The sequence below is a fragment of the Hipposideros armiger genome, unplaced genomic scaffold (assembly GCF_001890085.2).
Source record: "Hipposideros armiger isolate ML-2016 unplaced genomic scaffold, ASM189008v1 scaffold_1, whole genome shotgun sequence".
In the NCBI taxonomy this organism is placed as follows: Eukaryota; Metazoa; Chordata; class Mammalia; order Chiroptera; family Hipposideridae; genus Hipposideros; species Hipposideros armiger.
The window spans coordinates 6,687,879-6,714,833 of record NW_017731351.1 but is presented as its reverse complement, the minus strand read 5'-3'; positions in this window follow the sequence as shown (position 1 = coordinate 6,714,833).

Below are 26,955 nucleotides of genomic sequence, written 5' to 3'. Positions count from 1 at the left end.
ATTCTACAGAAAGAGTGAGTGAAATGCGTTAACCAGAGACTCACTGTGGGAAGCCACAGTGTACACTAGACTGAGTGATAACACTGGGGGGCGTGACCCCCAAATTGGTCTGGCTTTATCAGCGGGATTTTCTTTTCAGAGAAATTGGTAGTCCTTCCCTCTTTCTCCAGTTCTTTTTTAAAGAGGTTTCCTAAAGCAGCATGTGCTGTGAAAGGTCATGAGTGAAACCCTGCTTTCTTGTGGAGGCTGGGATTATTGCTCTTTCCACGGACAGGGGAGGGAGATGTGCAGCTGCGGATGACATGAGGTCGTCCCCTTTTCATCAGCCCTTCTGGGCTAGCCTGGGCCTCATTAGCCCAAGGCTGGAACTGCCCAGTCATCTCCCATCATCAGCCCACCCCTTGCTCCGGCTTTGCTGGGCCAGCCCGCTTGGCACGGGGTGACCTTGGAGCACGGGCATAGGATGCTCTGAGCGTCTCTCACTTAATACTCCAGGTGGGAGGTGCCTATGGGGCCTGCTGGGCCGCTCACCTGCAGCCCGGAAGTGTGTGTGGATGGACAGGGTATCAAACGCTTCTCTCTTCCACCCCTTGGGTGGACAGACCTGAGGCTTCTACACGGTTCCACAGCTGGTGCCATCAGCATAAAGCCCCAGTTCCCCGCAGTGGTGACCATCCAAACAACACACTGGCTTTCCTCCGTCCCTCTTTTACCCTGTTCCGTTCCCCACCCTTCCGCATTGAGGACATTTCTCAAAACTACCTGCACACCAGGACCTGTTTTCTGGGAACGCCCAAGCTAAGCCAGCTCCTAACTGGTCTGAAACAGACACACCGTGTTCATTACTACATGTAATGGGCAGAAATGATACTTTTTGTATTTGCAATACTGAAGTTTCTACTTCTACTCTGTGAATAATTTAGGTTGACTGCATTAAGCCACTGACATTTGGGAAAGTTATAGCAGCTGATGTTATTTACCCTAATATAGCCTTCAGGAGTATCCATGGGAGTGCTCTTGCCAAAAATGGATACTCTCTTCCCTCTACTTTTTTCTAATCAAAATCCTACCCATGTGTAGAAACCCATAAAATCCTACCCGATCCACAAACTTTTTGATGACCACTACAACTCAAGGTGACACCTCTCTTTTCCTAACTCCTAGGGTACCTACTGTTGTCATATTTAGACCTTAGGAGTATGTACTGCTTTGCTTCGTAGTTTGGCTTTTCATGTGTACGTGTTTACTTGCCCAACTAGATTATAAATTCCCAACTGGAAAAGACTATCATCACCATCACCACCACCATCACCATCACCATCACCATCACCACCATCATCATCGTCACCATCACCATCACCATTTGGCCCTCCAAGCAATTATCACCCATCCGTGTAGGTAGTACACCGGGAATGAAAAGTCAGAAGTCACATAAGGCGTATAAATGTCCTATAAATACCACTGTAGGAATCTAGCGTGGGCTAACTATAAGACTTCGACCCTCGTGATCCTGGCTCACAGGTACAGCAGTGAATTCCCAGGGGATCATATTAATTCCTGGATGTAAATGAGCTGTTCAGAAATACATTTAATTTGCTTTTTTGCCTCATGGGCTAATTAATATTAGCCTTTCCTCTGCTTCTCCCCAAAATGCATGCTGAACAGTATCCCAAACAGTATCCCAGGAAAGGTTTGCATGTGAGATCGCTTTGAAATTCCCCCTACTCCTGATTGTCTCTCGCCCATGTTTAGCTCATTTGGAATGAAAGCCAGCGGGTGTCGTACAATCTGTGCTGGATTTGGTGCGTCTACGTTTTCGATAACAATAACAATAACAACAAAGACTTCTGTATGATCCTGTGTCTCCTTTTTCCTGACCCCAGATGTTAAACAGTGATCTCCAGCTCTGTTTGCTGTGCTAATTGTGATGGAAGAAGAAGCTACTAGTCTTTATCGTTCAGGGGCCATGATTTATTTTGCAGTTAAGAAAGTGGGTTTGGGGATCACTGTTTTAAATGTAAAAATTAAGAACTTGAAGAAAGCACATATTCAAATTTTTTATACAAGTTCCTATCTGAAGATGCTGGAAAACCATTTTGAACTGGAGAATGATTAACTGTCGATTTTAATGCTGTTGCAATGTGCCGGTTTAAATAGTGCAGATATGTCTGAGCTCCTGCATTCACTCAGCAGGGCTCAGTGCCAGCTAGCCGTCTGCATTTCATGAACTTTCCTGTCTAGCAGGAGAGAAAACCTCTGCAGTTGCAGAGTTCATGCCCTCCAGTCTTTAGTTTCTTCCCTATTGAAGCTACTTGTGTAGAGATGGGTCTGTGCTGGTAACCACGGTTCTAACAATCACACAGCATTCAGCCTCACCCTTTTCAAGTCCCGAGTGCAACGTATTAATGATGAAGAGTACATTTTCCAGCCTTTCAAGAAATAACTTGAAATGACATAGCAATACGGGCAGATGTCTAAAAAGCAAGGAAACATTTTGGGGGGCAGTCTATCATTTTTGCATTTTAATTTCTTAGCAGCCAGAATTTAGCATCTGACGGGAAGAAAGGACAAAAATTAGGATGTAAATACATTGCTTCATATATTGTCCTTCTCCAGACACTCTAATGTGAAAATTGCCTTTTAATATGTGGTTGACTTTTTTTTTTAATAGCCACCTTTAAGGACTTTCAGCAGGCTTTTAAACTGTTTCTCAAAGTCACAGGTTTTCCATGGTGATATCTCAGCCGTGTCAAAAGTGGAGCTGAGTGTGGGGACTTTTCTCCTCCACTCTCATCCCAGTAGTTTTGATTTTTATCTGTTTTACATTTATATTTCTACATAAAATTTACAATTATAAAAATAGATTCTGGGGGAAAAAATTCTTAAATCCCTAAATGATGGCCTTATGGAGACTTTTCCCCTCTAATCAATGGAACTAATTTTTTGTGTATTGAAATAACCAAAGCGTCACATTTCGGGACTTGTAGAGGGTATTTGCTTGGGATCTAGTCCCCTCCCCTAGCAGTACCCTGACTTTTTTGGGGGGAATTACTTCTCTCCCACTGAGTGGTGCTGGTGGGTGGTGAGCCCAGAGCCTTCCCCTGCCAGGGCAGCTGCGGTGACCTTCTCCTTCCTCACAGAGCCCCAGGACATCAAGGGGACGCGCTCCTCCAATCAGATGCTCTCTCCTGGATGTTTGACTCTGGACACAACAAGGGGACATAGGCGCTTTGCGCATTTTGTCTGTGGTGCCCTGACCCATCAGGAGGCAGCGGTGCGGTTCCTTCTTCCTGGCCTTCCACAGCTGCCTTGGTGCCTGCCCATTTCCGGGTGGGATTGTCCAGCCTTCTGGAAATTTAGTGAATCCCTGATAACCCTTCCACCAGCGTGTGGCTTTTTTGTCCTTGCCTTTGTCCTTCAGGGTCCCTTCTGGACTGGACCCCTCCACTGCAATGGATCTCCCCGCGGTCGCTTGGAGTGTAGCTTCCCTTCTTGGAGGGGCTTCGGTGGCTCGCTTACACTGCATCCCTTTCTGCTGACGTACTGCCACCCCCTCCCTGTTCTCAGGTTGCTCTTCCTGTGTCAGGCTGAGTCCCTATACAGTATGAGGTATCCCAGCAACGGCGTGAATGTGTGTGGGCCCCAGTCACCTGCAGAGCCAGGAGCAGCTGCCAGGCAGGTGAAGGTAGCAGTCAGAAACAAGCCAGGAAGCCAGGAATGCAGGGTGTCCAAACATAGGCCGACAGGCAGGCAAGCGTTTGTAAAGGGGCAGGGAAAAGGCACAAAACCCCAACACACAAGGAATTCAGGACAAGGAGCCACTCGAATGAAACAATTATTCTGAGGTAAGATCTAGTTTTCAGAGGGGCCTCTGTCACTCTGTGCCAGAACAGCGACTGCTCTGGGGAGAGAGTCTAAGACCCCACCACCACCACCCTAATAAAACAATATGGATTTTTATCCAAACTCTACTTGGTCTTCACGAAGACAGTCCACCATTTTATTAACACAATGGGGACGATAAGACCTTCTTGGTATGTTTTTAAATAATAATAGCTGTTGATTATTGAGGGCTTACTATATGCCAGGCTCTTTGGTCAAGTGCTTTGAGGGCAAGGAGAATGGAGGCTGAGGGACATTTAATAACTTGCCCCAGATCACACACCAAGTACATGACAAAGCTGAGATTGAAGCTCATGTCTGCCAACTCAGAGCCCAAGCTCTGAATCATTGAGCGTCCTGCCCTTAACTGACATTAAATTGGACTGGGCCCTAGAATCTAGAACACTCTTAATTGTGTCTGCCAACCCTGAGTTTCCCACCTGGCATAGAGGGCTTCAATAAATACATGTTGAGTAAACACGGACAAGGAACCTATCAGCTCAACTCCCACTTGCTGCACGCGCACAGTTGTCCACGACCATGCAGCTTTCTTGTGGGCTGTGCTCCTTCCGCTTCTCTAACCAGACGCACGTAGGAGCTGCCCTTCACCTGCAAACCTCACCCTCAGGCATCCTCTGATTGGCCCTGGGGGCCTGGCTTGCCGCTGATTGGGGCCCTTTGGGCCCAGCTGGGTGAACTCCAGCTGGGCCAACCAGCGACCAGAGTCTAGTCTCAGTCTCCCTCTGGTGGTGAAGCTAGAACACATCTGGGATAAGAGCGCCCATGAAGTGGTAGGTCTGGGAATGAAAAGCTGACTTGTCGGTGGAAACCGAGAGGTTGAGAGATAGAAACCATGAGGAGAGATGGAGAGACAGTCAAGATGGCCAAGTCTGAGACCTGGTATCGCGTCCTTCTCAAGCTCTCCGCGTTGCCAACGCTAATTCTCCGTAACACATTAAGTCCGAGTTTTACCAAGAGAAAGGGGAAATGCTTTCTGTCTTCTGCCTCTGCGCATGGCACGTGCCTCTCCATCTCTAAACTTAGATGATGCAGTCCTGGAAGGGAGGGCAGGGGTGAGGACCGACAAAGACTGAAACACAATTTTGGAATACTTCACCCGTAACACTCTTGTTTTCTAGTCTCCCTTGCCGACTGTCAAGACTTTCACATTGCAAGGAGGGTTTTCTGACCGAGTGGGAGGAGGAAGCCAATTTGTTATGGTGTGACGTATTCCTCAGAATAGCTGACAATGAAGTTTTTATTCTGCGGAACTCTGGGGCAGGTAGAGGTTCTTTGCCACCCTCGACAAGAGGAAGGAAGCTGAGCTTAATTGAATTCATCATTGAATTATTTTATAATAATTAAAGAATTGCTGTAATATGACTATTCGTGATTTGTAGAACAGGTGAATTAGAGGCAGTTCTTCCCCTTAGGAAAAGAATGCATCATGGAATTGCTGCAAATATTTGGTTTCAGAGTATAAGATAAAGCCCTGACAATTTACAAAATCTCTCAGAGCGAGAGAGTCCACACATATTTAGTTTACACACAGTTTATTAAAAGAACGTATTGATTACATGAAGCTTGGCTGCCAAGTACAGGTGTGCACTGCCCAACGCCACCTGGCTTGGGACATAAGTGGGAGCCTCAATCCAGCCCTCCCTTCTCACCCTACGCCCTGTGTCCAAGAGGCTGCCTCCACCCCCTCAAAGGCACCACATAGGCCAGCGGTGACCGCCCAACCCCCCCCCCGAAACAAAGCACACGTGCCTGGGACCTAAAGAGGCATTGTTCTGAAATGCAAACTAGAAAAATAATGACAGAAATAACATTTTTCCTACAAAAGGTAAGCGCATGTGTGTGCCCAATAACTGCTTATGAAAGTAAATGAACACATTATAGAATAAGAAAGGTAATGATTTCCTTGGTAACATGCCAAAAGTAAGGTGATAGCAAATGTCTTAAATTACGTGCTCATATTTCTTTCCATGGCTTCTTTCTCCCTTATAGGTTTTTCCCCTCCACCCAACAGAATTTAGATTGATGGTATCCCATCTCTTGTCAAGTAGGCACACCAGAAGAGTAGGATCCTTATTTTAACTTAAAAATTTTTTATTTACTATCAGTGCTTCCCTCCTGCACCTCTGTCCTCATAGCTTCCCGGAGCCTCGTGGCCAACATGACAATAAGAAAATGGCCCCGGTGAGTTGCATCATCACACCCCCATCACCGGGTTTTGTTTTATTGACACTGACAGTAAACTCCTCTCTGTGGCTTGCCATAGTTTGCTTTTTTTCTACCGCAGAAACCTCCTGGACGTGCTTACGGTACTTTCTATAAATAACAGCCACGCATTCCAGCTTTGAAGGAGCACAGCCTGCTAAACATAGGCTGTGGACACAAGTAATCCTGTTTTTCTTGCTGTATATCATGGGTGCTAATTCAGGCAGAGTTTCCCTTATCCCATCCCAGCTTAGCCTTGGTTATTTTGGGTCTTTCACAGAGGTCACCATATTACTTCTCCTGCTCCATAGTTAATTCTGGGGCCAGCAGCATCGCAGCCCTGGGGTCTTGGAGCCACACAGCTGCAATTGCCAGCTGCAATTGCCATTAACTGCAAGGGCTGTGGTCTTGCTAAATAACTCATGGAGGGTGTAATCCCCAAACCAGAGCTGCGGGGTCTCTTGGTAATTGCAAGAACCATAAACCATTTGAAAGTTGAGTCCTGGCTATTACTGACCTAGAACTTCCAGCTGAGACAGGACGATAGATAACTGGGCATGGACAGGTAGGCTTAGGGCAAGGCCTCTATGGAGCATGTGACTGGTACCAAAGGCTTAAAGTGTACTTGTCTCCGCCCTGAGCCAGTGCCAGCCTACAGGACAGCCTGGGTGTTATGGCGTGTTAAGTCTTTTCTGCTTTTTGTTTGTTCATTTTTGTTTTGACTTTTATTTTTGAAAAGCTCATGCCATTCAGCACCAGAAAAGTGAAATAGAAGTCTTTTGGGAGTTACTTGTTATTGGCTATTTTGGATAAATTTTTTTTTCCCTTGAGACCTTTGCCCCTTTCTGACTGTAATTTCCCATTTAGCTCAGAAATGTCAATGGGCCCATCAGCCACATCTAATCTGCCATTGGAGTACTAGTGTCTGTGCAGTGCATTTCGGTTTAGAAAATGTGACATCACATCCAATCCATCCCTGATCAACCCAATGGGGCAGGAAGTGTTATTCTGCTTTAGAATGGAACAAACGGAAATGAGACTGATTGCGTGACTGGTCCATGGAGGACAGCCAGAACCCAAACATAGCCTGGGGCTCTTTCCATTTTACCCGGCGCGTCTGGTCTTTAGAACTGTTGTAATTTGCGTGGTGGACAGAGCACTGGACCGGAGCCCCAGGACGTCCAGTAAGTGGCCCCTTACCAGCCAGAGGAGCTTGCAGTGATTGCTTCATCTCTCTGAGCCTCAGTTTCCCTTTCTGTAAGATGAAATTCCTTTTTGCTCTCACATTCTGTGATCCGTTGATAGGCTAACAGGACCACCAGGAATCTTTCTCTTCTCCACATTCGATACAAGTGTGATATGTCCATTTTACATGCAGAGGAAAATAGGAAAAAAAGGAATAATTTTTCTCCTTCTGCCTCTTCCTCTCTGTCTTCATTTCTTCCTTTGACCATTCCCTTAGTCTGCTGCCTACAGTGAATTGTCTCCTACTATTCAAGTCCTCACTTTTGTCAGCCACTAAGTGAAGAAAACAGTGCTGTTCTCGCTTGATTTTATTCAGCATTACAACTTCTGTCTTCATCAAGCAAATCCTAACACAGCACATCCAGATAGCCCACCAAAGTCTTAACGGAAAATTAGATGGGTGGGTTTTTGCCCTGGTTTTAGGTTCATCCTATGGAATTTTGTTGGCTTCCACATTTGTGGTCAGGGCAGAGACACAAACATTTTTTTTTTCAGTTTTGAACCTTGGCTCTAACCTTAACATGCATGTGAAGCTGGCACTTTCTGGAAACATAAATGGAGGAGAAGAAAACTGTCCTGGGTGATGCTCACCTCAGGCAACCGGCCTGCCCGGACAGTTAATCAGAGGGGATCAAAGTGTCTCCCCTGGACCAAATCGTCAGCATCAGCTGGCACTGTGTTAGAGACACAAATTCTCGGGCCTCAGTGGAGACCTCCTGAGTCAGAAAGTCTGGGGTGGGGCCCTGAAGTCAGTTTTAAAGGCCCCCATGTGATTCAAAGCACTTTAAAGTCCGAGAACTACAGAGTTTGATTATCCTCCTTTTAAGATATTTAGTTACTCCTGAACTGCCCAGCATGGCTCTGTGGGAGAGAACTCACCGAGAGAACCTGTTAGTGGCATGGAAGAAACTTTCTATGGGGCCAGTAGGGGCATAACTGTAACTAGAGAAGAATGGTCAGCGACGTCATAATGCTATATTGTCTTTTTAATTTTTTAATCGCTACCTTAGACAGCCACTATTAATGACCTTTTCTACATTTTGTTTTATGTTTTTTAGTTTCAGGTGTACAAAACAACATAGTGATTAGACATTTATATACCTTACAAAGCGATCACCCCAATAAATTTATTACCCACCTGACAGTGTACGTAATTATTACGATATTATTGACTATATTCCCTATGCTTTAATTCATCCCCATGACTGTTTTGTAACTGCCAGTTTGTACTTCTTAATCCCTTCACCTTTCTCATCCGCCCCCCCCCATCTAGTAACCATCAGTTCTCTGTATCTATGAGTCTGTTTCTGTTTTGTTTGTTTATTTATTTTGTTCTTTAGATTCCACATATAAGTGAGATCATATGGTATTTGTCTTTCTCAGTCTGATTTATTTCACTCAGCATAATATCCTCTAAGTCCATCCATATTGTCACAAATAGTAAGATTTCATTCTTTTTTGTGGCAGAGTAATATTCCACTTTATACATGTACCCAATTTTTTCCTGTATTTTAAAGATTTATTAAATCTTTGTCTATCAATTCACATCAATACATAATATAAAGCTTACAAACCTAAATCTTAAGATATGTATAACTAACAAACTATATCTGAACCTTAGTTCAATTCCACTGAACTGTCATTTTCCTGTAATGATCCCATCAGGCTGTTACTACACAGTAAATCCAATTTTGTGTCTTCCTTCTTGTGTGATCCTGTATCTATAGGATCTGTCCTTCCAAATCTTTCTCCACCTAGCCAATTACAATTCCACACAATTTTGAAAGAGGATAAGCCTGACTACCCTGAGTAAGACGTGCCCTCCCAGGGCACTCTGTCTGCTTTGTTAATTCAGGTAACAGTAGCAGAGTCCTTTTTTGGGGAAGACATTCTCTGTTTTTGATCAGCACTTTAATTTCCAAGGTTAATACGTACTCACAAGCTTTCCAACATGGAAATTCAGCCTTAACTCACTACAAACATAGTATTCATTTTATGAGGGCAAGAATTTGGGTTGTACTACTTAATAATTATGTGACTTTGAGCAAATGACTTAACCTCTGAGAACCTTGGTTCCTCATCGGCAAAATAGGGGCCTTCCAGCCAGAGTGCAAACCTGGAGGGGAATTCTATTTGTTTCTTGATGCATCTCACATATTTCCTTACCCCTAAGTTTTGCAGCCTTTGAGGGGAAACCCAGGGGCTTTCCCTCCCCATTTGTCATGGGGAGACAGTGGTGTTTCAGTGTCTCTGTTACGGGCTTGTGCGTGAGCCCTTAACAGTTACTCGTACTAGCCACGTGACTTTGGGCACTTTACCTAATCTCTGTAAGCTTTAGTTTCCTTCCCTGTAGCGGGAGATAATAATAATACCTTTTTAGTAGTGTTGGAGAGATAAGTATCTAACATGCTTAGCCTGGCACATGGTGAGTGTTCAAAGGTAACTAATACTATAATTGTCATTATCGCCTCTCTTTCTTAGCGTATATCAAGCTTGGTGCCGCCTCCCTCTTTGGACCAGGCCATTCATTGATTTGTTTAATCATAACGAGACAGGAGTTATAAACATGACTTCCTTTCTTTCTTATCAATTCAGTGTCCAGCTATCTCTGGCTCGTGGCTGTTCTGTTTGAAGCACACTGTTTGAAGATGAAGATGGGATGTCGCAGCTGATGATTGATTCTGACATCCGGAGCTGGATGGTTCCTTTATGGGAAGATGACCAAGGGCTTTTTCGTATGACTTATAGCCTGTAGCCTGCAGACCCAAACAGAAAAGATGGGCCATAGCGACAGCCAATCACAAAATGCTTTTGCCTCTCTTTGAGAGATACATTCTCCTCTCCTCTACTTTTTTGTAGAAATAAAGGCAAACAAGCACAATTTCTAAACAAAGGTGTTTGAAGGCGGGCTTTGCTGAAGGTACCAGTTCTTGTGGCAGAAGTGCAGCCTGGGCTCCGGGAGGCTGTACAGACCTGGCTTAAGAACAACAGGCGATACTTGGGTCAGGAAAACTCTTCCCTTGTCCATATCATAGGGCTTTAGGTCCCTTGTAGGGGATTTTCTGGAGGGCTTCTCATCATGGTTCCCATAGACTTGTTCTAAAAATTATAATGTGTTGGGTATATGTGTGTATGTAGTGCTTAGGAAGTGCTGGTTCTCTTCTTTATATGGTTCAGGATCCATGCAGAATCCTCAAACAGGTAACTGAGAGGAGTCTCACGGGGGGACTACTTGCAAAAGCGTAGGCTGGGACCTCCCAGGCTGGGGGAGTGCCCTGGAGCTAGCAACAGCAGGCCCCATGGCCGCCCAGGTTGGAGAGGCCAGGGGAGGGCACAGTCACGGGGCTGGACAGAGGACAGCCTTTGGTGGAGAAACTCGGCCGCTGTCACCATAGCCCAGCACACGCTCCCCCCTTCCCATCTGCTCACCCCTACTGCTACCTCCCACTGGCCAAACTCCACCGGGAAGGAGGCCCACCGATGTCGCCCATAAAGGTCGCTAAAGGTCAGTGTGTTAGTTTCCTGGGACTCCTGAAACAGGGTACCCAAACTGCGTGGCTTAGAACGACAGAAGCGGCCTCTGTTCTGCCCTCATCTTTCCTCCTACTCAGCCAGCTGCCACCTCATTCAATACGTTCCCTTAATGCCTTCTTAAAGTTACACAGTCACCGCATTGCCCAGCGTCATAACTCACCTCACCCAGATGTTCCTAACAGTCCCTTAGCTGGCCCCCTTGTCTGCATTCTCCCCCATCTCATGTTGTCCTTTACACACAGAATAGTTACCACCTACTCGTGAAATGACAGAGGTTTCCAGTTGCCAATCAGATGCAGCTCTGTTCCGTCCAATCATATTTCTCCTTACTTGGCATCATAACTGCACCCAGCCTGGTAGAACCAGCTTCTCGGAGCTTTCCAGTTGCCACCATGATACCTTTGACCACTCCCCATTTGACAAGAGCTCTAAACTTGCAGTATGAAATGGAACTGGATTTGGAAGTGGCCTTTCAATGACAAGGTAGTGACAACCTCAAAACACAAGGCAAAGGAACGGTGCTTTGATAGACTTTGCTATTTCGATAGCATTGTTATCCTTAATTTATAAAACTTTTCAAACTTAGGATTCAGCTGGTCAAGCTGGTATTTGGCAACGTTTAAAATAAATATGTCCTCACACTGCATCACATGTAGACATGTTCCCACAGTTAGAACATGAACTAAGTTTTAGTCATATCAATCATTTATAAATTATACGGGCTAAAATGTGACTAGTAACCCTTCGTACTAAGTGAAGTATATTGGAAATTAGGCCATTTAATAGTGCCTAATCAGGTAATCATTTGGTAGTAAAGTCTTAGCTAGCTTCACCACTAGGTAACATAAGATATCATACATTTTTACAAAATGACTACGGCATTAAAAATTGAAGGTTAGAACTTGGAGTCTTCCCTTTTGTCATGAATACATTTCAATTTTCACAACAGAAACGTGCGACTACTTTTTTCTTTTTTATACTATTTATGGTACCCAATTAATCTCTCTGTAAAAAGAGGTTTCATATAACCTACTTTAGGAAAAATAGTTAAGAGGCTATTTTGGTTTTCAGTGTCCAGAGACTTTGCATCTTCATTTTATGTCATAGTTACATATTGTACTCAGAGTGGGGGTTTTGTGCATTGTGTTATCAGAGGAGTTGACTGTACTTCAGAAAGGATATTAATCCCTTCCAGTCTGAATATAGCTCAACACTGGTCAATCAGCGATTCCTTGTCTTGTTTCCACAGATAGATTGGAACAGATCCTGGATGGGACAGGGCTGGCTGGGGCATCTTGAGGACAGTAGCTGTACCTCATGAACACTAGAAGAACAATTTGGTATATGCACACTTGCTATTACTTGGTTTTGTAGTCAAACATTGTTTCTTGAGTTTCTTGTCTTATCAATGAAGTCAGAGATGTCCCAGTTTTGTTGTGCTGTCACTTTGATTCTGGACTTTATCAGAAAGCCATGCTGATATCTCCATGCCAGCGTTGGCCTCAGCTAAACCCCTTCTCCTTGAATTTGTTATCTTCTGTCTTCGGAGAGGCTACCTTAGAGTTGAAACACAGTAGTAATAATAGCATAAGTCCATGCTGCACCAGCTTTAGGGGAGGTGAGGTTGGCTTTTTGAATATTAAGTTGATTGCTCACAAATTCTTAACTGAAATTTCTACATGTGAATGTGTAATATGTTGACATTTTAGCTGAAGAATTGAAATATTTTTCTGTCCATTACTATACAAAATTCTCCCTCTTTATAAAAAAAAATCCACTGCAATACAGCTGGTTCATTGCCTTATTACTAGAGATAATGGTATGCAAAAAAATGTTGTATGCATTATATTACCATACAAACAATAATTGCTATTATAACTCTTAACAAGTGGGAACCTCGTGGCCTAGCCAGTGAAATGAAAATTCCTATAAGGCATCATGAATAGGAAGCACAGAAGGCCCAGTAGAGTTCAGCAATGTTCCTACATGAAGACACAATATAATATCTATAGACGAAGCCCTGGGCTTCCTTCTAGGTTATTAATAAACTCTGTTAGGGGCTGTGGTAAATCTTTCAAGGGCCTTATTAATCACATGTCTTCTAATAGTGTATGTTTTCTTTTTTTTTTTTAATCGTGTATGTTTTCCATCTGAGATACTATTGTAGCCAATATACTTAAAAAATGTCAATGTATATTTATATTCTCTAAAACTTGTTCCGTGTAAGCATGAACCTAGCTTAGTGCCTCCAGCTTTCGTAGCTCAAGTTACCAAAAAGCAATGCTTTGAAAGATAAGATTTAATTCACTGAATGACTGATTCACCAAAATTTACTGATTTAGCAAAAATGGTTTATAATACTTGAACAGGAATATTAAATTTTAGTTAGTGATGATTTAAAAACTATGAAATGTATGCTGATTTGTCATTTGAAGAGTTCGCACTAAAAACAAAAAATCTAAAAATGCTTAAAGTTTGAAGAAATAGAAACTGTCACCCAAAAAAAAGTAGTCAAAACAATCCTAGCATACATAAAATGTTAAAAATGTGGTTTCAAACGAGGGATGTGTAAACTTGGTGGCAACTTGTTGAAAGGCTGGATGTGAAAACCTTGCAAAGCATCAGGAGAGCCAGGAGGGCACCCAGAGAGGCACCGTGAGGGCCATGTGACCAGTGTGGGCAGAGGAAGAAAGAGCTAGGGTGTGGCAGGAGGGACGCCTTTGCCTCCAATGCTGCCCACCAGCTGTTAAGAAAGAGTTGAAGGCTGCTAGGCTACCTGAGAAACTGGTAAAATACCTTTAAAATGCTATATGACCGGGGAAGTGCAAAATGACAGTCCTAGTTCCTTTACTGATTTTCCCCAAACTTTCAAGAGCTTTGCTGTGTGTCGGTCGTAGACTATCCAGTGTTGTTGATTTTCCTGCATGTTGCTGCAGAGTTTGTGCAACGCAGTCTCGAGGACGCCTGCCCTTGGCATCCGGTGTTGAGAGCTGCTGTCCTCAGTAATCCATGGAACCGGTTGGTGTCGGTGTTCCAGTGCGAATGCTTCTCTCACAGCGGTGGCTGTCCCAGAGCCTCGGTTGCCCACTCTGGCATCTTGATGTTGTCAGTTTATTCCCATAGGCTTGGATGGCTTTAGGCCACCAGCTGCCAGAATCACCAATGCTACTCTTCTTCTTTTGAATATTTGTTATTGTCACATAATATCATAGGTGGCAGTTCCTCATGTGCTGGGCAAACAAGAGTGAATGGCAAGTTATTGTCAGCAGTCTGGAAGCCCAATCCACGTACCCTAGAAATAGTTCAGGGGAAATCGGGCTTCCCTGAGTAGGTTGTGGGTGTCCCAGAGAACAGCGGAAGTTGACGACATCTAAGCCACTGGAGCAAACTCCGGGCTGGAGGCACGTGTCACAGCCTCAGGACATGGGCTTGGAAGGGTTTTCAGATGCAGGAAACTGGGACATGGTGAGTAATTTTGCAGTTTCCATCCTTACACTGCCCATCCCCCACCCAGAATCTGCTAAGTCACTTTGATACATTGAACTCTGACTATGAAGATGAGAAGATATTCTCACCTTTTTACCCAGAACCTTATAAAGAGAAATTCCACTTTTCTGCCAGTTTGTTTGTTTCATCAGGAATTATGACATTGTACATTACAGCCATGAATGAACTTCATTATATACAGGTGTTTTTTAAATTGCAGCTTTATTGAGGTCTAATTGACATATAAAATTGTAAGATATTTAAAGTGTACAATGTAATGATTTGCTGTGCGTACACCCTGGGAAAGGATCCCCTCTGTAGTTAATTAACTCATCCATCACCTCACATATTTATTTGCTTTTGTGTGTGAGAACGTTGAAGTTCTACTTTTAGCAAATTTCAAATGTATGATGCAGTGTTATCAACACGATAGTCACCATGTTTTACATGAGATCCTCAGCCTCATTCATCACATAGCTGAGAGTTTGTGCAGCTCTTCTGTGTATCTAATTCTTTATGTGGCTCTTCGCATAATCACCATACTAGAATTTTTTCAGCAACAGGTGGGTTTGCTCCCATAGCCACAGAGGAGGTGGGTTGTCCAGCTGTTTAGGAAGGGTTTTCTAGATCTTTGATAGCATCCATAATATTTCTTCATCATGGGCAATATGGCGTGAGTGGTCTCTGCTCACTGCTGCTCTTACAGCTTTGACCTCTGGGACCACATGTGCCCGGAGGTGCCCACGGGCACATATCAGTTCTCCTGTACCTCTTGCCCACCACACGCTGTTCCTGGGGTAGAAGGCCCCAGGAGCGGAAGTTGACGCAGACCAATTCCAATGGCATGGCATTTACAGCACCACAGATGCACAGTGATTGCCACATCGTTGCAGGGCTTACTTATACTGAGAGTCAACATCAGATAATCAAATTTTGGGGAGGGTTAAAAACTCAAGATTCCTGAGTTTCCACTTTAAACCCACTAGTGTTTCATTTCCTGTTCTGAATGTTCAACGCCTTTATTGGGGAGGAGGTGCCGAGAAAAATGCCAGCACAGTGATACCAACACGTGGATATGGAGTTTTATAGAATGCTTCACGTGTTCAGGGATTCAGACACAACTGAATCAAGCATCTGACCAAAAACAGTGGCAAGTTACCGCTGTGGGGGCAATGAAGAGAATGCCAAATTTTTGTTGAAATAATAACATTCCATGTGAAAATTATTAGATTACATTGATAACTTTTTTGAGATATTTTAGCATTTTTAGGGTTCTTAATCTACTTTCTCGAGTAGCATTTGTTACTATTAAAAAGTAACCCAATTTGAATATTATCATTTACCAAATTTAATAGTTTCTCTAAAGTGCTGAGGCTACTAAAACCATAATTGTATAATTGTCTGACTGCCAGAAGCACACACACAAGCCCCCAAATGGTTTGGTCACAGGTGATAAACCTACAAAATGAAGGTTTATACTTAGAGCAGGGTCTGGCATACAGTAGGCATCCAATAACCATCTACTGAATTAAATAATGCCATAGATGCTGCTGGGGTGCTGGTACTGACTCCGGCTTATCTGGCGAGCTTCCTTTCCCCCTCATTGGGAGTTCTCCCTCAGCCTCCTCAGCTATTAACCTGCCTCCTGGGGCCCCGCCTGTAGCAGACATGTCTGGACTCGGACCACCGGAAGTGTCAGGGCTTTTTCCCTAAGATGTTCCTTAGCCCCTGTGTGAATTCGTGGCCTAGGGAGGTGGATATTGCCTCCTTCCTCTGTTCCAGACAAACCAGGAAAACTTGTTCCGGATGGGTCAGTGGGATCACCATCGACTTCGGTTACTGAGTAACGGACACGCCAAGCGTGAGGCCTGCTCAGGGCTGGGACTTATGGAGAGTGGGGATACCAGTGCAGGCTTGTGCTTCCGCAGAGCCAGACGTGAGAACTGGCCTGTCCTCTCGGGGGCTGGGTGGGAAAGCCTCTGTGTGTCCTGTCGGGGGCGCACCGTGGTCACATGGGCTATGGTGGCAGGAGGGACACATGTTCTCACCTGTCATTAACACGAAGAAAAAGCATCGCCTGTGCTAAGTGTTTTCTTTCCAGAATGAGAATTTTGAAACCAATTGACAAGTGAAATGGGAAAACCACTCGGTGGCCTGTGCTTTCTCCCCTCGGATGGAGGCCTCTGGGAAGGGGCGAGGCCAGGAAAGTACATCTCAGGGAACATCTTCAGATTGACAGAGAGCCAGATGGTCTGGACGTTGGGAACTCTGGCAGGACATGGAAAGGAAGTGGATGCGGGTTCATTTACTAATGTCACAGAGACCTAAATAAACGGTCACATCTCAGGGCACACGGCGTCCTCTGCTCCCTCTCCTCCCGCCTCCCATAAATATGACTGAGGGGAAATAAAGCTGGTGAGAAACTCTCAATTCTCAGGATATGGAGATAATCAGAACCTACTCTGTTTTCATTTGACTAGGAGAAAGGAAACAAAAACATTTTTTCTTTCAGTTTAAAAGTGGACAAAGTGATTAAACACTGGAGTGGTTTCCTGAAGACAGAGGCCAAACAGGAGAAAGATTGACTTATCTCGGGTCTCATAAAGGACCCTGAGGAAGGACAGACGGTCTCCCTGCAGACATACCCCCGCCCTGTCAGACTCTCTGCCCTTGCCTAACACCTGTGAGGAGCACTGAACACAGTGTGCACGCATGAGATCTGCAGCGCATCCGCCTCTCCAGTGATCTTTGCAGTCTAATAGAGGAATGAGAAATGAAGACATAAAAAGGCCAGGGCCCTGGGCAACCTGGGCATGACTGTGACTGCTGGCATCTGACTGTGTTTCAGCATGACAGACCCTAGGTCCCTGCTAAGGGCCTTCGCTGCTCGGAGCCACCTGCCTCACGCCTGCTCCTCCCTTTCTCCAGATCCTTCCTAACTGACCAGCAGTGAGCCTGGCCCCTGAAAGGGACCTGCTGGGTGTTACAGGCTCTGCAGAGAGTGTGACCGCGAAACAGACTGAGCAGGTGGCTCGTGTCACAGCGCTCAGCATTGCCAGTGATGTACAAGGCCAGGGAAACTATCATTTACTGGAAAGTGTCTTTCTGGGCTGCAAGTACTTGATATTTTCATGAAATTACCTCACAGGGAGATGGAAAGCAATTAACCATCAGAGTAATTGCACATGGCAGCGTTTTGAAATTCAGAATAACAAAAGCAGGGCAAAGTGGATGTCATTAAGGAACCACTGTGACAGAAGTCATGGACATGCTCTTTGAAAGCGATCAGCAATTATGTAGAAATGCTGACTGTTGGCCCAGCACTTTGGAGATAAAGGAAGTCATAGAAAACCTGATTCCATCCCTCAGGAGATTACAGGATTTGTATTAAAGACTTATTGACAAAAGCACTTTAAGTATACGAGATAGCTGTGTTTAGACAGGAAGGTGTTACATGCAGTGATGTACTCGTAAATCCACTCTCCTAAAACCAAAAACCTCTGATTTGTAGTGTTTGCTGGTTTCTGTGCTGTAACTGCTCCCACCACGGCCGTTACTGAATGCGGAGTCGGAAAGAGAGGCTCACAGTGGCCTCTTAGAAGCCAGTACGAGCCCACCCCAGCCCACATCGGTCATTTGTCTCCATGTACCGCACCTTAAATGGTGTGATTTCCATGGCAGGCTTCCCAGGTGTCTGGAGAAGGGAAGTGAGCCAGTCAGACTCCTATTAGGATGGCCTTGGTGGGGGAAGGTAGGATTTAACTGGGAAGGTCTTTGTATGACGAACTCTTAAAGGACAAAGCTGCATGGCTTATTCTCCCCCGTCTCCACACCCTGGCACAGCCTCTGGATGAAGTAGATACTCAATAAAGAAATGATCTTTTTGAATCACGAACACAAATGGTTAGAAAGAAATTGGAAGGTCTTTTTGAGCAATACTTTTTTTCTTAAAAAACAAAAAGCTGGAGACCAAAGCAAGCACGACCAAATATGAATGCCTCTTCAAATTTTTATGTAGCTGCACACATATTTTTATTGTGTATATTACTTTCTGCTTTCTTCTGTACATTGGAAATGTGTCATTATAAAAATCTTTTAAAAGCTGAGAGGAAAAGGGAATTCTGTGAACAAAGGCACAAAAGTCCGAATGAATAGTGTGGTGGGTGCCGAGTGGGCATTTAGGCCTGAGCAGAATGTGGCAGGGGGCTGCAGAAATCGAGGTTAGGTATAAGAAGGTAGGTGAGTGGGACTGTCACCCCATTTAACTGATGCCTGTCACGCTTCTTCTCTCTCCTTAGAATTACAATTCACTTGTTAAATTTAGAATTCCTGTATTGGGGGGGGGGGATTAGTAACAGTAATCACGATTAGAGTTAGACGGGGAGGGAAACATTTAATCTTATTTCGTAGGGAAATGGGCAGCGGAAATGAACACACTTGTTACTGTGAAATGAAGTCAGTGGTACCAAGTGGTGTTTATCGACACAGCTGCCTCCATATTGAATCCCATCCAAGTCGCTCAGCCCCCTTTCCCTGCTCTGGACGCACACATATTCTGAAATTGCCTAAAATAGGGTCCGATTGGACAAATGTATAGAACATCATACATTGGACTAGAGTCCAGTGGTCTAGTCATTGCATAAAACAAAGGATAAACCATACGTAAATTTACACTCAGTGGGAAGTCTATTGTTGAAAAAGTAAAGAGGATTAAATGCAATAGTCACAGCAAGCTGGCATTCCATCTAGAGAAGGGCTTTCTCCGCTCTGCATGCCTCACGTCGCTGCATTAGCATCTTGTGGGATTAAATAGCAACCTTCGAAAGGAACTCAGAGCACACAAGCTCTCAGAAAGCATCTGCTCTATCTTCAGCGCACTCTGCCTAATACGCTCAGCACTCTGCAGACAGTCACATTACAGTAATAGGGAAACGACAGCAAGGGAAACACAGGACTCCTGGACTGCAGGAAGGGGCTGGCTGTATTCTTTTGGGCCCTTATTATCCAAAGCTTGTATGGACTAACTACGTTAGAATTCGTATTAAATTCGAGGCTATGATGGTGGCTATCTACTGAGCAAGAGGGGTCACAAATCAGTCACGAGAAACAATCTTCTTAAAGGCGATTGATAAACAGTTTACCAACTGACACGCAATCAGTATGCATCGGGTACACATTTTACTGACAAGTAGTCATTTGGAACACACTGTCCCATTCTCCGTATTTTCCTCAGAGGCAGCTAAATTCAGGCTGAGCCCCACTGACACGCTCTCTCATTCTCATCGGCACCTTCAAACACAGTCATCACCCCTTTGTTTGACCCTGTGAGTTCACCTTTATGGAATTTTTAGGATACCTCTCCTACTGGTTATCATGGAATGGTCAGGTCAGATGCTTTTCCTCCCACCAAAAATTAAATAATGAAAATTAAAAGAGAAGACTCTTTTCTTCTTATTGTGTTCTAACATGCTTACTAAATTGTGATGTTTTCCAGCCACCATTTATGACCTCCATATTGCATCCGGTCTGCCCATGACACACTCTCATTGCATCTCCCATGCAAGAGAAGTGATTTTATAGCACTTACTGCAATTGGCATTACATGTTTGTGAGATATTTTCACTAACGTCTGTCTTCCCACTGGACTTGAAATACCATGAGGTTAAGACTGTTTCACTCATTATGAAACCCCCATGCTTTACACCGTGCTGGGCTTAGAGTAGGACTCAATAAATATTTGCTAAATGAATGAATGCTCAATTATAAATGATAACTATCATTCCTTCATTTCAATAGAATTGTATCTCAATCAATAGGTCTATGCAGCCTTATTACTTAAATTCAAGTTAATTAGTAAGGAATTTTTGTTTTCAAACACTTTCCTACATATGCAAGTCTCACATTAACTTTTTTTTTTTCCACCAAAGCCAAGCAAATCATTTGACTATCCAGTTATCCTATAGGTCCCCAGAAAAAGAAAAATTTATAAAAGCCAGCCACAGAATAGAATTCACAAAATCATGCTATTGTTATATTGTTGATCATTTTTGGAACTTGCATTGTTAAATAAAACATGTATTTCTATAGCACAATATACTGTTTGTCTTTGCCAATACAATTTAAGCTTACTCGATAATAATTGAACTGTATTCTTAAAAATACAGAGCACCACTTTTGAATAAAGAGAAACTATCAAAGTCATTATGAACCATTGTGCCCTGTTAGGAAATCATCTAACAAAAGCTTTAAATGACACCAAACTTGGGTAACCTTTTGAACACATTAGAGATAATAGTTATAAAATATTTCCTCGCAAATTTTTCTTAATGTTTTACTGTTAGCTATTTTCAGAAGAATGGAGTGCTTTTCTTTTTTTGGATTTGCAAACCAGCAGAGTAACAGAAAGTAAGATATTTTGCACTAGTAATAAAAGGATGTATATTGTAATTTTTTTGAGATGTAAATGACCCTGCTACTTATTCAACAGAATAGACTAAAAATCAGCACTTCTGCTGTGTACGATGGTGGCTGACCATATCTCTTTTAAAATACTTGATATGGCAAAAATAAATTCATTCTATGTTGGTGAAAGTGGAACCTGCCTTTGTTGAATAAATGGTGGCCATTAAGTTACTCATGATTAGGAGGATTTATTTCCAGGAAAAATGTTGCCACTGAGGAGGCACATAAATGCTTCCTTTTTCTCAGAAAACAACAACAAAAAAATAATAAGAAATAACCTATGCTGCCATTTTTTTCATCTTAGCTGCCAGAAAGCTAGTGCAAATTCAAGTCCAAAGTTTTCTGCTGTTTTCAGGTGCCTGGGAGAATTTATTGTATAATTCGTATACTTTTGAATATGTGCAAGACATCGATGAACTGATATCGTAGGTCAGCTGAGGGGCAGAGACTGCCTTCCGGCTGTTGTTTCTGTATATATAATACCATAGGGCCAGCCCGGCACAACCCTTGACGGTAGTAAGGGCTCGATAATGTTGGCCCCCAAATGAATGCAATTGTATCAGAAAATTCTGAAGTGATTTTATAACCTCTCTGTCTTCTAGTTGGAGACAAAACAAGCCATCATCCATACTACATTTTTTTGCTTTGTGATTTAGCTAATAAGTCCAGGTGGAACCTGAAGTTTTAAAACAAGAAGGTAATTAGTCTCAACAGAAGGAAACAAAAATGATTTTCAGAAACTTCGAAATGAACTGCTTTGCTGTGACTGAATTTGGAATCAGGGTCTTAAAACGACCTGTTGTAGCAAATGGGAACATGGTATGCATTTGGGGACCAAGATGAGATCATCCTACTTTGCTGAACTTCAAAATCAAGCAGCCACGTTAGAACAACAGCATGTCCTTGGTTTTCATTCACTGAGCTGTTTGAAGTGCTTTTAATAAAAATTGTAGGTGATCACAAATAGCAGAAAACACAAGGTTCATATACCTGGTGTCTCTTGAAATTCTGCAACTTGGGTCCATATTATAATGGACTTAACTCCACCGGTAGGACTCATAACTGGCCAAATGCCTGTCTTGTTTTTACTGGCAATTGTCAGTAATTGCCTACATTTACTAATTTCCTATCTTACAATTACTTGCTTAGTTTTAGTATAACTTTAGTTTATGGACTCATTAATGGATATAGTTAACTCATCAGTCAGCCATAGATTTCTACTCTCCTCTACCCAACCCCATCCCTATCTTTAGTTCTGACCTAAGAACGAAGACCTTTCTTCCAAATATACACACAGAGTAAAGCCATTTCCATCAGACCTGTAAAATCTTAGACACAGATTTAACCTTGGTACTTACATAGAGTTCACGCCTATGGGTTAGTAGTCAGGCGGGAGTTATGGAAAGCAAGAGCCTGTTCTCCCAGTTTTCAGACATTTCCAGGGAGACATGAATTTTCAGATTCCAAATTTATATGACGGTGAAGTCAGGATGACGACTCTCTCTCTCTGTGTTAATTATTCATTGAAAAGCTTTTTAAAGACACAGTTCAATATTTCTTTACTGACTCACTGTTAATAAAATTACAAGTAGTAATTGGAATCTCAATTCCTATAATGGCACTTAACATTTGCTATATTTCTAAATTACATTTAACGTGATATAAGCAATTTTTTGGAAATGTAAAAATGAGATATTCCTTGTGCATTAAGCGACCATCACCACCAACCATTAGCAGGACTTGCCCAATCATTACAACTGCACTCTTGCCCAATTGATGTTGATCTATCCACTTTCTTTTTTCTTTTTACTGTGGTAAGAACACTCAATGTGAGATGTAGAGTCTTCACAGATTTTAAGTGTACCATGAAGTATTGTTGCCTTTAGATACAATGTCGTAGTGCTGCAGATCTGTAGAATTTACTCAGCTGGCATAACTAAAACTTTATAATCCCCGATTAGCAACTTCCCTCCCTGCCCCACCCACAGCCCCTGGCAACCACATTCTATTCTTTACCTCAATGAGTTTGACTATTTTAGATAGTTTCTCACCTTGATATCCGCGCAGCCTTAGGCAAGGATAGCACATAGAATTATTTTGAAAAGCAGGCGTGTTGGATCTGAAATTTGAAGGTGACAATTGTCAGTAATTGCCTACTTTTACTAATTTCTGTCCTGGTTTCCCCACCTGCTGAGCCAGTATACCTGAGAGAAACTGGACAAGAAACAGCCAGGTTTGATGACAGAGGAGTCCTCACGTATAGCAAGTCTAAAATTTCATTAAGTGTTGTTTGGGATGCTGTTAATGGTATTACTGCTTTACAAACATCAAAGACAATCAGATCACACACCCAGGGAAGGCTTTCCCTGCTGGAGAGCTGACTTCAATTACACTGAGCTTTTCCTGTTCCGAAGGCTGTCGCAGCCCCATTATCTGCTCTCTAAATCGCCTGCTTAATCAAAGTGCACACATTTGAAACTCATCAAATTAAGTAAAATAAAATTTGAATCTTGTGCTCCTTTGGCTTCACAGTAGCAATATGGAAATTATTCTGATTGCGGGAAGTGTGTCTACGGGCAGTAGTTAGGAAGATAAATAAAGGGGATTGAATCAGCATTAGAAAGAGCCTTTCTGATGGAAAGCCTAGTTTATGGGCTCTAAAGCAGATGTTTCTTTCAGGATTATCATCAAGTTTTGAAAATATAATTCAGGATTTGTTGGCTTGCCTCCATCATATTCCCTGAAAGGGAAACACAAGCGTGTAATACATGTATCCTTTTTGGTTTCACTTGTATTACGAAAAACGTTAAACTAATGGTAAACTAGTAGAACTGGCATAGAGACGCACACCTATCTTCTTTAGGAAACAAGGCTTACTTACCATTTGGGCAGATTTATTTCACAAATTTAAAGTATTTTAGAACAAGTTGTGGACACCATGACATTTCACCCTTGAATATTTCATTATGCATCCCTGAAAAAACAGGTGATTTTCCTAAAATCCACAGTTTCATTATCATATGTTATGAAAGTAACAATTATGCCTTAATAAAATTTTAATTTCCAAATAATATTCATCTTCCCTTAATTGTCCCAAAGAAATCCTTCTGAGCTGGTTTATTCAAACCAGAAAATGCATTTATTCTTTAATATCAGAAGACCAACTTTTAATTTTAATGTATTCATGGATATCTTTGTAAATTTTAAGGATGCATTTATAACTTCCAATTACACTTAAGATGGGCCAAATCACCTCATTATATTTTAGGCATTCTTACCTTGACTTCATCAAGCATTTCCTAGCTTTAATTAAAAATGTTTGCCCTCTTTGTCTTACTTTCTACAAAGCTGCTATAAGAGGCCAAAGATGAGCAGAAATGTTTTTCACTGCTAAGCAAGTGGGAAAGCATTTGCACTCTCTCAAAAATTATGAGTTTAGAAACAAATGTTAAGGGTAAATGGCTTCAAATATAATAATCAACCCATATCACTTTGACATATGTTAGTCCAAAATGTTGAACATGAAAATAACTTGAATAATTCAATAAGTTGTGTGTAGCCCCTACTCATTTTATTGGAAGGTAAAGAAAGTGCTATTAATGACCCAAAGGACAGGATTTGGAGCGCTTCCGGGTTGGTGAATAGCTGCAGATGTGGGGACAGTGGCACTGCTGGAGTGGCACTGCTGGAGAAGTGCCCTTTCCTTGTGCCTTGCCCTGTGCATCTCTTCCATGTGGCTGCTCCTGCATTAAATTATTTTATAATAAATCATTAATCTAGTTAGGAATCCTGATTTCTGTGAGCCACTGTAGCAAATTAATCAAACCCAACAAGAGGGTTGTAGAAATCTCCAATTTGTAGCTGATGAGTCAAAAACACAGGTAACAAACAACCTGGACTTAAAATTGGCATCTGAAGTGGGATGGGGGGGGGGCAGTCTTATGGGACTGAGCCCTTGTGGAATCTGATGTCATCTCCCGGGGGATAGTGTCAGACTTGAGTTGAATTGTAGGACAATCTGCTAGTGTGCAAGCATTGCTTGGTGGTGTGGAAACCTGCCCCCTACTCCTCAACACTGTACCTATAGGTAACAATATTATATTATACACTTAAAAATCTGTTAAGAGGATAGACCTCAGCTTAAGTGTTCTTATTATAATACAAAGAAAAAAGAAAGTGAATAGATTAACATCAACTGGGCAGAGTAAAGGAATAATGATTGGGCAAGTCCTGCTAGTGGTTGATAGGGTGCCCAGGAATGATGCAGAACCCTTACACCCCAAAAGTCAGAGTCCTTAAGCAACAATCACTTATTTACTCATGATTCTGCAATTTGAGTAGGGCTTGGTGGAAAGAGCTTGTCTGTGCTCAAAATGACAGCTGAGTGGCTCACCCGGGACTGGTGGGTCCTCTCCCAAGATAGTTCACTGCTCTGGTGAGTGTGGCTGTCCACCGGGTTTCAGGTGGGGCTGTAGGACTTTCACTCCTCCAGATGGAGTACTTAGCGTGGACGTGTGATACAATCCTGGCCAAGGAGATACAAGGGGAAACCTATTAGGGTGGGGGTGGCTTTCAGGCAGAGTTGATTCACTGCTAAAAGAGATACGCAGGAAAAGATGGCGTTTGTTCTGCCGGATGTTGCCATATCTGCCGGTGATGCCTGAAACTGTGATAGCCATTATCAAACCATGAGGGAGATTAGCCTGAAAATAAAGCCAACACACCGAGACTGGCAGCACACAAAGGTGGAAGGACTTGGGTCTTATCGAGCTGCTTGAATTAGCCATTCTTGGAGCCACCCTACCTGCGAACCAATGATGTGAAATAAAGTTTTTCCATTTTTCAAATATTTTTGTTTCTTTTACTTACAACCCAAAACATTTTGACTTATAATCCGCGTTTTGTTGCTTAAGTCCACACTTGCATAAAATACAAGAAACTAAAGGAAACAAGTATCTAGAATGAGGATAATTTTACAATACTGAGCAACAGGAACAGACTAACACATGGGAAATGCATTCCAAAGAAGATATTAAAAAAGGAAGTTGGTCCTTGTTAACCACACTAGATAGCATAGGATCATACTTCTATTTAATTTCTTTCAACCCTTCTTTTTGGTCGAGAAGAAATTCTCAGTTTAATGCTAGAATATCTTTAACGTCTAACAGATTCCAGCCTAAATTTTCAACAAAGGGGGAGCTGACCTCAAGCTCAAAGCCATAGGCAGACAATGATATTCAGCTAGAATTTAATAATATCATTTTGCTTTAGCTGAATTTACTTTATGGTTTTAATCTGTTAATGGCAAATGATACTAATTTTCTATTTATGGTAATGACAAAGTTTCCACTTTGTAAATAAAAAATGATTTAATTTAAAGATAAGTGAATATTGGTGCAGCTGGGACATTGATATGGTGAAAATGATGAAGGTGACCCAGGGATGTCTGAAGTTTGGAGGACACTAGCCTAGGATGCCGGGTAAACTAGGATGGTAGAGGGGATGAAGAAACCTGGGTATACGTGGCCACCTGAGTGAAACGTGGCTTTCCAATGAGACTGTTTGCTGTGTCTCTTACATATTTCATCTCAGATGGGTTTTCCAAGATGAATGAGCTCTGAATATGTCATTCTCAACATATCCATTGCATTTCCACAGCTCCACTCTTATCCTGCTCTTACAAGATCATTCGCTCTCTGAATTTTGATGCCAAAGAATTGGAGTGTCATGCTCTTGCTTAGACTTTTTTTTTTCCATTATCAGCACCTTCCCTTGCCACACACTCTACCCTCTACCCAGCTCAAGCATTTATTAATTCCAGGCCTTAATGAATTCTGAGTCCTTTAAATGGGATCTTTAAAGTGTCCTTAGAAGGACGCTTGAAAGTGTTTCTCTGCTCTAACTCTACCGACGAAAGTCTTGTGCATCCTTCAAGGACCAGCTCAAAAGCCAGTTTCTGCAAGGAGACTTCCCAAATCTCCCTGCAGTAAGAATTAATCTCTTCTATCATAGCACTCCTCAGAAGCCCTAATAACAGTACGTGTCACAAACTGCCATGTGGATTGCGTAGATAGGGAGGAAATTGAGTAGATAGGGAATGAGGCGTTTGTCTTGATTATTTCA